The following is a 14,766-nucleotide window of genomic DNA, read 5'->3' on the forward strand; positions in this document are numbered from 1 at the left end:
CAAGTTGTTATACGGGATGGTCTGCAACATGGGCACTGTACTAGGCATGATCGGCACGTGTTGGCCATTCACATTTTGCGTCAGAGGTGCGATATCTGGCTGCTGTCCAAAAAAACCAGCCGTGCCAAAATGACCCTGTGGCACCCCAAACTGGCCCTGGTTGCCGTGGAAACCTTGCTGCATGCCGATAGTACCATACATGGGGTTTGGCATGATGCCTTGCATACCCCCGAACACTCTTCCTGGCATGTACGGCTGACTTCCAGACGCATAACTAACCATACTTTGGAACACTGATCTACCCCCGAAATACCTAGGATGTACCGTCGGTGGTGGAAAAACTGAGTGCATAGCCTGGTATCCAGCTCCCTGTCCATTCAACACAGCATGCTGGCTCTGAAAGGTGGCGGGCTGAACTGGCATAACCTGTGGAATAGGCGTTCTAGCCACCTGTTCAAGCACGGGAGGAACCTGCTTTGGAGCCCCCGACTCCGCAACATGCGAGTGTTCCCTTTCCTCCTGCGCCTCATGAAGTACCTGGGCTTGAGCTTCAATAAGCTCTGTACGCGGCGTACGTTGCCTATTTTGTTGTTGCACTGGTGGCGCTTGCAAGAATTCCATAAACCTCGGATTCTGCACCAGCTGCGAAAAGACATTCACCGCGGCAACTAACTGAGTCTTAAACGCATCATCCTCAAGTTGCCCTGTCATAAAGCCCTGTACTACTGGAGGGACATTCACGTTGACAGGAGGTACAGACTGACGTGGCCGTGAGCTCTCGCCAATCTCAAAAACCATAGGAATCTCCTGCCTGTCCTTTGGAGAGGAACCCTCTTCCATAATTCCCTTCCCCTTGTCGGCCATAGTGTAATCCCCGTGTTCTTGCACTGTGAGTCTTTACCCTGAACAATCCAGGCTCACTCTTTGAGGAAAAAGTGATTGATGTCCCGGCAATGGAACCATGAAACCGGCCCGTAGGGCGGTAGGCGTTGGCTTTCACCCGAAATTCTTTACTTTAGACTTACACACAGAGCACTTTACAAAGAGAACCTGCGACGGGAATTAACACTTGAATACACACATGGCTCGGCAGCTAGAATGCTCCGAGCAGACACCGACAACCTGTAGGCCCCAAAATTGGCGCCCCTTTCGGTATTTCTTTATTCTTTAGGAGGGTAAAGTACAAAGAAGAGTCCTTGGAATCCTTTGACTGTATCCCACTAGATACCGCCTGTTTTGGCCAAATTTTGGCAGCATAACAACCCCAAAACTTGCGCGAAACCAATTCCCCTGCTGGAACTCGCTTCTACTGGCGTATACCCTCTGATTCCTGTCCAAAAACAGTAAATTCAGCACGCTGTATTTACTGGTTTTTGCCCTGTTTTCAGCCCCAAACAGTCCCCTAACTGTCCTCTGCCAGTGGGGCACGATTCCCAATGGTCCTGGCGTCCCTATGGCTGAAAAACAGTGAATTTACAGCGCATACACAGCGCTGATTTTGCACCTGTACGGTGAGGTTATGACCCTCACCAGTGCCTGCTTTGGAGCAGCAGTTAGCTACCCCTGTTCCTGCTCAAGGAGGCTCTTGCCTCAGCACAAAAGCATGAACCCACACAACTGTACATCAGTCAAATGAGTAGCCCTCTTGTGGGGCATCACATAACTGCACGTAGGGGAGAGAGAGAGCAGTGTGTAGTGTGCAGGACATCACTCCTAGCACCACACTGTACATGAGAGGGAAAGGAAGCACTCCATAGCTCTTAACCTGTGACAGGTTGCAAATGAGGCCTCTCCCAGCTTACAAATCAGCGCCCATTTTACTGCAAGAGGAAAGTTCACGAAAAGTTGACACTTGGCGCATTTACAAGCATTTGCCCGTTTCGGGCTTGCCGCTTAAAAATATCCTGACTGGTTGCCCAGTTGACTTCGCGGCAGAGTTGTAAAATGTTCCCCTAGTCATACCGAAGGTAATGACGCGAACACATTTCACGGCCCAAAATAGCAATTCCCAAAATTTTAGGAGATGCTTCCGTTGGGCTGCCACTGGTCTTTTGACCATCTATCCTCATTGGGACTGCATCCAAAAGTGCAATGTGGCCCAAATGTCGGATACTTTTTGTTGGTAGTCCCACCTTGACTTTACGCCTTAATTGAGTTCACTTCCTAGTATCCACCAACTTGCTAAGTGCGACGGGGGGACCTATATGATCTTGCTCTGAGCCTAGACATCCTCTTACCATACGAATTCCAGTGCCGACCACTTCCCGTCTGCGGGTGAATCTACCGTTCACATTGGTCATACAATGGCCGACCGTTTGCTACTTCAAAAAGAGGGTCTCAAAACAAATAAAATAAACCCCATTGGAAAGAAACCAACAACCAAGGTTAGCAGTTGCCACATCTCTGTGACATGGTTAATAACTGCCAAGTCCTCGTGACAGACGGTCTCATCTGTCATGGCCATTTTAATGTATGTAACGGCCTTCCTGTTCATGCTAACCCATTCTTCAACTGTCATATTCTGTGGCTTCACCTATTCAAGTGCCCCTTTGCAATCCTTAAGGAATAGAATTCCTTGAATCCTGTCTTTCCAAAGATCAAAACCTGCACCATCGAACCTCCTAATCTCAAAGAGGTTCTTCACATCCGAAGAAGATGAGGCCATAGTTGCACGAAATAAGAGGGATAATACGTTGTATTTTTGGGCAAAATGCGCAAAAATCGGAGTATAGCCTCACAGAGATGTGCACTACAGCTCCAAATGGTCACAGGAGCAATTTGGGGCAAAATAGGTCGATTTGGTCACAAAATTCAATTTCTGAATTTATACGCGAAAAATTTCAGCGAGCGAATTTGTGCTCGAAAACAACAAATTTAGTTGTTTTTAGCCTCAGAAGACATACATAAGGCTAATACAAAGCCTTTAGAAGCATGTAAGCGCAAAAGCCCCAATTTGTAGCATCAAAATTGCATGAAATTGAGCCACAAATGGTCATACATAGCCAAAATTTGTCAAATGTGCATGGATTGCATCAATTTGCACTTTCCCCAATGTAATCGCACCCAAAAAAACACTTGCAAAAACTTGCGTAAATCTGAAATTTGCTTAAAACACCTGTTTTAGGGCTTGTTTTTCGGCAATGTTAGTGTTTTCGGGTAGCGGGGACTTAGCAAAAGTATTCCCACACCGTAATACATCATTTGCAAAACCTGTATTTTGCTGTCATAACCTGTAATTTGCTATTTTTGACCTAATTTCAGCCTGTTTTGGGTCAATTTGGGTTGCCGGGAGCTCTCTAGTGTCTAGGGACTAGTCCTTTGGCGACGAAATTACAGAATCTCGCGTGAAAGTTGACCTTCTTGGATGAAATCTAGCGTTTGCAAGTTTGGGGGCAAACCCTAATCGGGCTCTGATACCAGTTGATGAGCGCGCGGCGGTGTGTGCAAGTGAAAGAGCACGTGAGGAAGTGCAGAGTGTGTGCAGAGAGAAGTGGCTAAAGCCAGCAGGAGTGGAAGCGCTAGCAAAACGTTGGGGAGAGAGAGAGGGCACGCTTCACGATGAGTAGGGGAATAAGTTAGTGAGTTAAAAAACTCACATTCCCTTTATTATTTTGTATAGGACCAATTTATGGTTAGTGGCCAAGTTCAATGTGAACTTGGCCAAAGGTTAGTAACCTTTAAAATATACATTAAAGGGGGCTATTTGGGCCTTTAACCCAACATCCGAGAGGCCTACAATTAAAGATCATCAACTTTGTAAGTTATATCAAATAAGTTGTACCAACTTATGGTACCCCAGTCGAGGAAGTTGGCCCCAAATTGCGTAGAAGATTGATGACGTGGCACTTGTATGGATGCCCGCAATTCGTGATGATGACGCGGCAACTGTACGGATTTCCACGATTTGCGTTGGAGAGCCCTAGCGTTAGCTTTTGGGGTAAGATACTTTTAGGCTTGAAGCTTTTCATGTAATGCTTTTGGCCAGAGGCCTTTAAAAGCATTGCCAAGGCCTCTCTCCCGCACATTTTCTTGGGAGCACTGCAGAGAGAAGATGACCCTCGGACATTGCACTTTGTGAAGCATAATAAAGAAGTACCGAGAAGGGGCGCCAGTCTTTGGGGCCAATCTCTCCGGGCGCGGAACTTCGGCGTGCCATGTCGTCTCTCTTTCGGTTTTGTTCGGTTCTTTTAGTTTTTCTCGCGTGTGTTGCACTAGATTTTCAACTCGGAGTGCCCAAGTCTATTACAATGGTATCAGAACCTACACCATTCTTCTTCTATGAAGGATCCGATCCCCTTACTTGCACCACACATGCATTCAGTCAACGAATAATGCCAAGAGGAAACTGTGGCACCTGACCACTAAGGTTCGGGAGAGAATAATGGAGATTCAAACTGACATTGACCACCTTTTGAAGACTCGGAAGAGTACGGCCCGTCTCCACTACCTGAATACGAAAGAATGGAGATGCAGCGTCAACAATAGGTCGACGTTTATGCTCAATAGATGCTTCAATACTCCAAGGATCCTCAACATGCGAAATTTTTGGTAAGCATGTCACAAATTGCTGACGTGTCAAGCCACTAAAGAACGAAGCCGAAGCCATCCTGCAGATCCCAACCGAGGGGCCTAAACCCTAAGAAGAAGAAGCAGAAGCAACAAAAGATGTTTTACCAACTTATAAAATCTTGTCGAGTCGCCTATTTTTAGTTCCCACCAAGTTCCAACTTCCGACCAATGGAATAGATCCCGGCCGAGGGGCCAAAAACTAGAAGAAAGGAGAAGAAACAGAAGGAATCCCCAACCAACTCACAGATAAGCGACCGAGGGGCGCTGCCGTCTAGGAGGCGTTTGGTTGTAAAAGGCCTCTATATCTCCCAGCTCGGACCTTGTTAGGTTATGCGGGAGGAGTGATCAGGGAGTCGTTGAATAGCTCATGGCCCAGACCTAGATGTTTTTTGCGAGGGGAGTGCTCATCGGCGACTTTATGTTTCTATGTCTTGTAACATGCATATGTGAGCATTTCTGTTGCATTGTAATGTGCCAACCACTAAATAAATTCCTTATTGGATGAGATTCTTCTAGGAAGCCAACGACCCAAGAAATCAAGAGCTTCAATATGGGATGAGGATATACTCCTTATCGAATATGACATTCTTCTGGGAAGCCAATGACCCAAGAAATCAAGAGCTCCGATGTCATAAAATCTAATATCTTACCAACCCAAATGATTCTCATATTAAACTGATCACTTAATGTGGGAGAATAAACAGGAACAAGGGTTAAGATATAGATGTGCTTATAGATCTATTTCAGCACGGGGCCAATGGTAAAGGGGCCCAAATGAGAGAAGGTCTATCAAAGAGATAGGTTAACCAATGGAGCAAAAGACCCTAGGGTTGTCTTCATTAAAGCCTCCAAAGGTAAGTGTTAAAAGCCTTAAGACATAGTATTTACATTTTTAATCTTTAGTCACTAAGGTCCAAGCAGGCAAGGGGGCAGCTTGCTTAAGCTAGGGTTGTGCTTAAGCAGGGGGCATGCCTGCTTAACAAGGAAAGTACTTGCTACTATAAGGGGGCGAGCCCTACAAAGGAGGGAGGTGGATAGTATGTGAGCACCTCACCACTGACCCATAATCTCATGGGAGGAAAGGGGCCACATGTCAAGTGTAGAGACACATTGCTCAAGCAAGTAGGGGCCGAGCTTAAGCAGGGACTGTGCTTAAGCAAGGTGTAACAGACTTGGACACTCCAAGTCAAAAATCGCGACAGCACCAAATAACCACTTCAACACAATTCACAGATCACAATAGATTTGCACTGGCCCGACGGAGTTCCGTGCCTAGAGATATTGGCCCCAAAGACTGGCGCCCCTTTCGGTATTTCTTTTTATATTAATCAGTTCAAAGTACAAGAGAGTGGCTAGGGTTTCACTCTCAGACTCTGCATCTAGATGCTCTGAGAAGTGAGGCCCTCACCACTAATTTAAAGGTTACAAGGGATGCCCAAAAGCAGAGCCCCAAAAGCTTTTAAAAATAAAAAGCATCAGTTCTCTCTCTCTCTCTCTCTTAGAGAGTCTCTTTTTTTTTTTAAAGCAAGTTCTCTCTCTTTCTCATGGCGTAGAGAAAAAGCAAGATTCGCGTCGCTTGTCATTATTAAAAATTTTAATTTTTTTTCATATATATATATATATATATATTCCAACCTCCGCGATTTTCAAAAATTAGGGTTTCTAGCAAAAATTAGGGTTTGCAAGAATTTTAAGGTTTTTGGCAGAAATTAGGGTTTCTGCTATCCGCCACATCATCACTTTGTGACATACCCCCTCTTGAAAGCATTGTAATCGATCGCGATTACGCCTGCAAATCCGACAAAAGCCATAAACCGTCTTAGCAGACACTGACGTTAGTACCTACGTACTAGGAACACACATCTAGCACATGTACAAAATCGACGGTCACATCACACGACATCACAGGATATCACCAGACATCACAAGACATCACACGACATTCAACATTCATTCGGATCCTAGACCATGATTTATTAGCAATGTAGCTAGCAATCACATCTAGGTCCAATCGGGACCTCATCGATGTCCGATTGACTAACCCCTATTGCAACCATGTCTATTCGAAATCAATCAGACCAAAATTCTACAGTCATTTCGTCTGTCAGTTCCTGCACTCACAAGAAGTCAAGAACAAATCAGTATCAGTATCAGGAATTCCATTTCATAAAGTCATCCAGCACAATACTGTAAGCTCTCAGTATCCCTGAAGCTCAAAGAGACATCAGTGACTTTAGTATCAAAATCGAGGCATCTGTTGACAAAGGAGCGGAGTAACTCCCCTCTTGTGCATCCCACTGCACCAGATCTTCGGCCAAGCTGAGTTTCTGGGTTCCGTTTGGAGTAGACTATGCTAAACCAAAACATCGAGGTAAAGTTTCACAATCCAAGGAGTATCTGCTAGGTCCTCCTCCTCCATCCACTTCGCATCAAATGCAGGAAAGTTCTTGAACTAAACCAAGAACCGCCTTCAGACTTTACCTTTCTTCATATCGTTATGTGCCAAAATTTGTTCAGGAACAAGAATCTCCTCATTTTCTTCCACTTCAGGTTGCTCATCAGGCTCCCCATCATTAGGCACATCACCCTTAACAGGGTTCAAGAGACTGACATGCAATGCATCATGAATCCTCCACATATTTGGCAGTTTCAATCGGAAGGAGACGTCATTTATCTTGTCAGCAGTGATCTGGAAAGGTCCGTAGAATCGCATACTAAGCTTTTGAAAAACCCTCTCCTTTCCCTTTTTCTTTCGTAGGCGTGCCTTCTCAAAAGTAAGAGCACCCAATCATCCTCCTTCAATTTCAAGTCGAGACGATGGCGATCCGCTGCCTTTTTCTGTCGTTCTTGAGACTCCTGCAAAGTCTCGCGAACCTTGGCAAAAGCCGTATCCAAATCTCGCGAATATTTATCCGCTTCAAATATCTAATCTTTCGTGCTCAAGAAGGATGGAACCTTCGCAGCACTTTCAACAATCTCACATGGCGTCTTCCCCATCGAAGAGTGTATCGTGTTATTGTAGGCAAATTCCACCAAAGGTAAGTTCTTTTCCCATTGAGTCTTCTGATCTGAGATACAAGACTTCAATAAATCTAAAATCACTGAATTGGCAATCTCAAATTGCCCGTCAGTCTGCAAGTGGAACGATGACGAGAACTGTAACTGCGTGCCAATGTTCTCCCAAATTGCCTTCCAAAACAAACTCATAAATCTGGGGTCTCTGTCGGAGATAATCGTCTCAGACGTGCCATGTAATCGGAAAATTATCGTGATCATGCTGTGTTCTTGGGAGATCAAAAATGAAATCCATTGCAATACTTTCCGAGGGGTGGGTGGGTATGGGTAAAGGCTGTAACAATCCCTGTGCCTTATGCCTGTAAAACTTGACCTTCTGGCATACCAAGCAACTGCGCACAAACTCTTCCACATCCTTTTTGAGTCTCGGCCCATAGAAGTATCTCTCTACCCCCTTCATGGTGCTAGCAATGCCGCGGTGATCCGTAAAAGGTGGACAGTGGCATTCAGTCACCTTATCTCTCAACGGCTGTGTAACGCACAACATAGTCTTTTTCATCAAGTAGCCTTCCCGAAGGGAGTATCCAGCTATTGTCTCCCCATCCCGTATCCGTGTGAAAATATCTACAAAATCTCTATCTGTGGCATACTGATCAACCATATCCTCGAAGCTCCTATGATGTATCGCGGAAACAGCCAGAACCAACGGTTTCCAAGACAAAGCATCTGCCACCACATTCTTCTGTCCCTGCACATGGACAATCTGGAAGTGGAACTGTGACAAGATGTTTGCCCACCGCATCTACTTTTCCGAAAGCTGCTTCTGTGACAAGAAGTAGCGCAAACTCTGATTGTCACGTGACACATCCCAACCCTATGTGTCCGTGGACAAGCTACACCACAACAGGGTTCAGTCAATCCGATCAAGTTAGATTAGCAATGATCTGGCACTTTTGTGAGTCTATTCGTAGACCATGCATGCCCAGTCACTTAGCATAGATGCATATCCTCCGGTTGCACATAGCATGATCATCGGAATTCCCATCAGAATCCATTAGCATCAGTTAGGGGAATTTTCGAGTGCATTTAGCCTATTTTCCTATTTATTGGGATTTTCACTTATTATTTTTAAGTGACTTTCCTACAAAAGTAGGTAGGGCAATTTTGCTAAGTTAATATATAAGCAAACCCAAGTTAGCACTTTCTGGCAGAAGAGGCAGTAGGAGCACCTTGCTCAACAGGCAACTTCTCAACAAGACCAACCCCCGCGACTACTCTGGCGTTTTCTCCACAAAAGACCTAGCGTTTTTGCATCAGATCAGCCTTGGCGATTTGTGCACAGCAGATCAGCCCCAGCGCCATCACGACACAGCAGATCAGCCTAGCGTTTTTGCAATTGCAGAACCCCGGCGACAGAAGGACCAATTTCAGCCCTGGCGTTTTTGGATTTCAGCAGCAAATTAAGACCGGCATCATTCACCTAAAGTGTAACAGATTCAGCCCGTAAAGACCATCAGTTTTCAGCCCTAAGAAACCTCATTTTTCAGCCAAGAAAACGCAGCCAAAACAGTCATTTTCAGCCACCGAAACAGTCCCGAAATTCAGCGATTAGAAGATCTCAGATTTCAACCATCGTCACCGTCGTCGTCGTCACCGTCATCGTCGTCGTCGTCATCCGCATAGACCAAGTTGCATAGTCCATTGCATGCGCATTGTACACCTTTGTGCAATCAAAGAATAGACCACTCTCGCCGACAAGAGTGGGGCCTTCGGAGGAGGGTTTTACAACGTCTCTGGTGTCGTATCTCTTCTCTCTCATTCTCTTAATCTCATTGACTTGCACGCACAATCCACTCACTTTGTTCGTGACCACAGCACTCTACAGATGGAAAGCACTCTCTTTCCCTAAGAACTAAAAGGAACCTTGAGCAATAAGGATCACTAATCTTGAGAAAATACAACATTCATTCCGCTGCACCTAACATTGGTATCAGAGCTTTGGAAGTGTTCTGCATTACTCAAGGAAAGAACCACAAGAATTTTTTTTTGCTTGTTGCGATCGCACGAACCCAAGTTTACTTGGGCGTGGCAATTCCTAATCGTGTTTTGTAGAAGAGTGACAAGAATCCCAAGAAAGAAGGGCTTGTCCAGCCTCCCCTTGTGTCTCTTTTCACTCATTGAGAGCGGACCGTGCACTTAGCGGCCGGCCAATCGACGTGAGGTGGGAAAAAGCAACCTTGGTGTGAGCGCAAGGCCGCCAAGGGGTGCGCCTGCAGAAAAGGGTAGAACTCGGGTGAAGAGAAGATCCTTCTTCAACGCGATTTGCAAGCGAAAGAACACCTCAAGAACCCTAGATTCTCACGAATCAAGGACCTCAAGACCCCCAAGAACCCAAGTTCCTCGTGAACTTAAGAACACAAGAACCCACAAGAACCCACGATTGCAAAATGATCATCACTCGAAGCGGATTGGATACTTCGCTTGGAAGTGATGAGCATGAGAGAGGCGAAGAAGAATTTTCCCCACCAGGAGGTTTTTCCGACCCTTCCCCATCTACGACAAAGATTGCACTAACTCCTATGGAGGAGTTGGACCAAGAGAGTGAAGCAGAAAGAAAAGCCTACGAAGAAGATATGGTAGCCATCGAGCGTAAGTACCAAGAAAGAAGGGCAGCCATAGAAGCAGAATTTTATCGCGAGAACAAAGCACAAATGCAAGAGTTATTGCGACTCTTTTCTCAAGCTCGGGCACAGATGCAACAGAATCAGAAAAAGGAGACTCTCTTAGTCTCTTCTTCTCCACAGCATGACACACAAGAATTGCATGAGGAGAAGCATGATGAATTGAATGATAATGATTTGCATGATGATTTGAATGACAATGATAAGCATGATAATTTGGATGCCAATGATTTGGATGACAATGACAAGCATGATGATTTGCATGATCAAGATGTGATTTCTCACAAGTATGATAAGTTGCATGAAGATGATGTGATTGTTCACAAGGATGAAGTGTTAGTGGATGCTTTTCCTAGCGAAGCTAACCTCGTTGTAGATTCGATCAATCACGAAGATCCGATCTTGGCTTTCGAGTCGAGGTCCAAAGAACCCCCACAAGACGATTCGATCATTTAAGAAGATCCGATCTTGGCTCTCGAGCCTTGGTTCAAAGAACCATCACAGGAAGTATTATGTGTTCGCATGATTGATACGCACGCATTGTTCAAATGTTTCATTCGTGATCGTTTCCTGTATTTTAGTCAGCATCGCTATGTGATCCCTTTTCCTAGGCATGACATATTGTATGTTGAGCACGTTTCTCTCATGGATGAGCACGAATGTATGCGGATTGTTCATGAAAAGTTGAAAAGTTTGTATCTCAGGAAGTCACATTCCATGTCTCTTCCTTGGCGTGACACAGTTTCCGAACGAGCACATGATTGTATGAGCACCAAGCATTGGCATTTCCATTGTGATTTGTCACAGTTGATTGGTTTCGATCAAACAGAAAAGATTCGATCTCATTGTTTGTATGTGTTTGATGGCCGAGTTGTCACTCCGTCTCTATGTTCATCTACATCGCATACACACTCTTTAGAGAAGAAAAGATTTTTTTCCTTCACTTTACATGGAATGGGTATGTTCATGGTTTTGTGTTGGAGATTGTTTCAGGAATTTTCAGCCATGGAGATTCTTGAAGACGAAAGAAGCAGGACTCTAGACGAAGTTGAAGCAAGAAAGGAGATTCAGAAGACTTTGTGTCGCTTTCGGCGCGGCCCAAAGAAGCAAGCGTTGCAGACCTTTATGAAGTTCAAGTACCGCACGACCCACACATCAGAGTGGGCCGGCGAAGAGTCCCTTCCAGGATTCCGGATGCTGTTGGCGATCTTCCTCGACGCCATACAGTTCAGTACCAGTACCTCACTTTGAAAAGGAGGGGATGTCAAGTGACACATCCCAACCCTATGTGTCCGTGGACAAGCTACACCACAGCAGGGTTCAGTCATTCCGATCAAGTTAGATTAGCAGTGATCTGGCACTTTTGTGAGTCTATTTGTAGACCATGCATGCCCAGTCACTTAGCATAGATGCATATCATCCAGTTGCACATAGCATGATCATCGGAATTCCCATCAGAATCCATTAGCATCAGTTAGGGGAATTTTCGAGTGCATTTAGCCTATTTTCCTATTTATTGGGATTTTCACTTATTATTTTTAAGTGACTTTCCTACAAAAGTAGGTAGGGCCATTTTGCTAAGTTAATATATAAGCAAACCCAAGTTAGCACTTTCTGGCAAAAGAGGCAGCAGGAGCACCTTGCTCAACAGGCAACTTCTCAGCAAGACCAACCCCCGCGACTACTCTGGCGTTTTCTCCACAAAAGACCTAGCGTTTTTGCATCAGATCAGCCTTGGCGATTGTGCACAGCAGATCAGCCCCAGCGCCACCACGACACAGCAGATCAGCCTAGCGTTTTTGCAATTGCAAAACCCCGGCGACAGAAGGACCAATTTCAGCCTTGGCGTTTTTGGATTTCAGCAGCAAATTAAGACCGGCATCATTCACCTAAAGTGTAGCAGATTCAGCCCGTAAAGACCATCAGTTTTCAGCCCTAAGAAACCTCATTTTTCAGCCAAGAAAACGCAGCCAAAACAGTCATTTTCAGCCACCGAAACAGTCCCGAAATTCAGCGATTAGAAGATCTCAGATTTCAGCCATCGTCGTCGTCATCTGCATAGACCAAGTTGCATAGTCCATTGCATGCGCATTGTACACCTTTGTGCAATCAAAGAATAGACCACTCTCGTCGACGAGAGTGGGGCCTTCGGAGGAGGGTTTTACAACGTCTCTGGTGTCGTATCTCTTCTCTCTCCTTCTCTCAGTCTCATTCACTTGCACGCACAATCCACTCACTTTGTTCGTGACCACAGCACTCTACAGATGGAAAGCTCTCTCTTTCCCTAAGAACTAAGAGGAACCTTGAGCAATAAGGATCACTAATCTTGAGAAAATACAACATTCATTCCGCTGCACCTAACACTGATGGTCTGTAAAGACAGTAAAATCCGCTCCGAGTAGGTAATGCCGCCACTGAGTAAGAGCATGGATAACCGCCAAAAGCTCCTTCTCATAGATCTGAGCTGTCATTTCCGGCCTAGAGAACAAACGGCTCTCATAAGCTATGACATGGCCTTCTTGCATCAGGACCGTACCCAGACTACGACCACAAGCATCACAATATACTTCAAATGACTTCTGCAAGTCCGGTAAAGTCAAAATAGCTCCCGTAGTCAATTTCTCTTTCAATGTCCGAAAGGCAGTCACCTCTGTGGGTCCCCACGAAAAAGGTACTCCTTTCTGTGTCGAGGTATACAAAGGGGAAGAAACCTCTGCAAACTTTCGTATGAACCGCCTGTAGTACGAACACAATGCCAAGAAGCTTCTAACTTCATGGACATTCCTCAAATCGGGCGGGCCAATCACGGATAGTCTCTATCTTGGCCGGGTCCATTTGAACTCTTGCTGCTGACACAATGTGTCCCAAAAAGTGTATCTCTGGTAGGAAAAATTCACTTTTCTTTGCATTAATCACTAACGTGTGATCTCGTAATGTCTGAAAGACTTGAAGCATAAGATCTCTGTGTTGTGCCTCAGAAAGTGCCAACAAATAGCCTGTACTCTCGAAAAATCCTGTCCATCATCCGGTTAAATGTCGCAGGAGCATTGGTTAAGCCAAAAGGCATCACCAAAAACTCATATAACCCAAAAGTCATCCGAAAAGTTGTCTTGTAGACATCCCTTGGCGCTATCCTGATCTGATGATATCCACTCTTCAAGTCAATCCTGCTAAAGCACGAGGATCCCTGTAACCTATCGAGTATATCATTGATCCTAGCAATCGGAAATCTGTTCTTGATAGTGATTTCGTTGAGAGTCCTATAATCGATGCACATTCTCCAAGATCCGTCTTTCTTCAAAACCAACAACACTGGAGAGCAATACGGTGAAGTACTAGGCAGGACAAAACCCTTTTCCAAGAGGTCTTTCACTGGGTTCATAATCTTTTCATTTTGTACTCGGCTCACACGATAACGTGGCCGATTCGATGGCGTGCTTCCAGATTCAGATCAATGGTTTGATCTTCAGGCCCTCTGAAAAGCAATCGGCATGAGTGTAGAGAAAAATCTTGGTGTTCTTTTGATCGGGTCAAAACATATTCAACCTTTATCCAGCGTTGAGTTCTCTCTCAAAAGAATGAGTAAGAAACTGAAGTTCATCAAGTACAATCTCTAAGCCCTTCATTTATCAAAGTCGCTTTCTCGGCCCGGTAGTCAACCATGGCGTAGTTCTTGTGGTACCAAGGGACCCTGAGTAGAACGTCACTCGCGTGCCCTGAACACCCCTGTCATTGCAAACGAAGTTTGCCAATGCTCGGTGTAATGGCAACATCCCATCCGGGTGCCAGTCGAACTACCTCTGCCTGTGGCGTCAGTCTGTCGGACGTGATTCCAAATCGAGCCGCCAATTCCAAGTGAAAAGAAGTTCGCCTTGGCTCCTTCAAAAGAGCTTCCTGAACCTTCACTTTGCCCCAAAAGCGGCAAAGTTTGTACTTTCATTCCTTAGATTCGATGCAGGTCCCACGCCATGTGGTACCAGTTCTACTTTTCTATCTGCCTTTTCTGCCACATTCCTCAACTGCTCTCGAACTCTCAGACCTGCCGTCGTCTTTATCATTATGTTCTTTCTGTGCCTTATTAGGGCACTTCGCGGAGATATGTCCCTGTTCCCCGCATCCAAAGCACTTCCCCTCTCTGATGAAGCGATCTCTCTCCTAAGGAGTAAGCTTGGGTCGTGCATCATTTTTCTCTGGGTTGCTCTTTTTCTTTCTACTTTCATTCCCAGAAGTCTGTTCGGCTCGTTGTGTCATGGCCTCATCTGTGGGGTAGGTCAGACTGCTAGAGTGAATGGCAAAGCCCCGCTTCGCATGACTCATCAACTCCTGAATAGAAGCTGACTTCTGTTCCAAGCAGTGATCTCGGATCTCTGTAGGTAGACCCAAGGTAAACCGCTCTATCTGTTATCTGAACGAGATCTTCTTGAATGAAGAGGCGGGTAGAAAAGAGCTCCAGAATCTTTCACAATAAGCATTGATTGTATCTTTCTTGGTCATCCGAAGA

At 45.3% G+C, this 14,766-nt stretch overlaps 1 protein-coding gene across 1 annotated transcript in view; it reads right to left on the minus strand.

The window, feature by feature from the left end:
* The window catches only part of LOC147457443 (uncharacterized), a 71,132-nt gene that overhangs the window by 13,178 nt on the left and 43,188 nt on the right, over positions 1-14,766 (minus strand). The window lies entirely within an intron of this gene.

The sequence above is a fragment of the Adiantum capillus-veneris genome, chromosome 5 (assembly GCF_014529385.1).
Source record: "Adiantum capillus-veneris isolate H3 chromosome 5, ASM1452938v2, whole genome shotgun sequence".
Lineage (NCBI taxonomy): Eukaryota > Viridiplantae > Streptophyta > Polypodiopsida > Polypodiales > Pteridaceae > Adiantum > Adiantum capillus-veneris.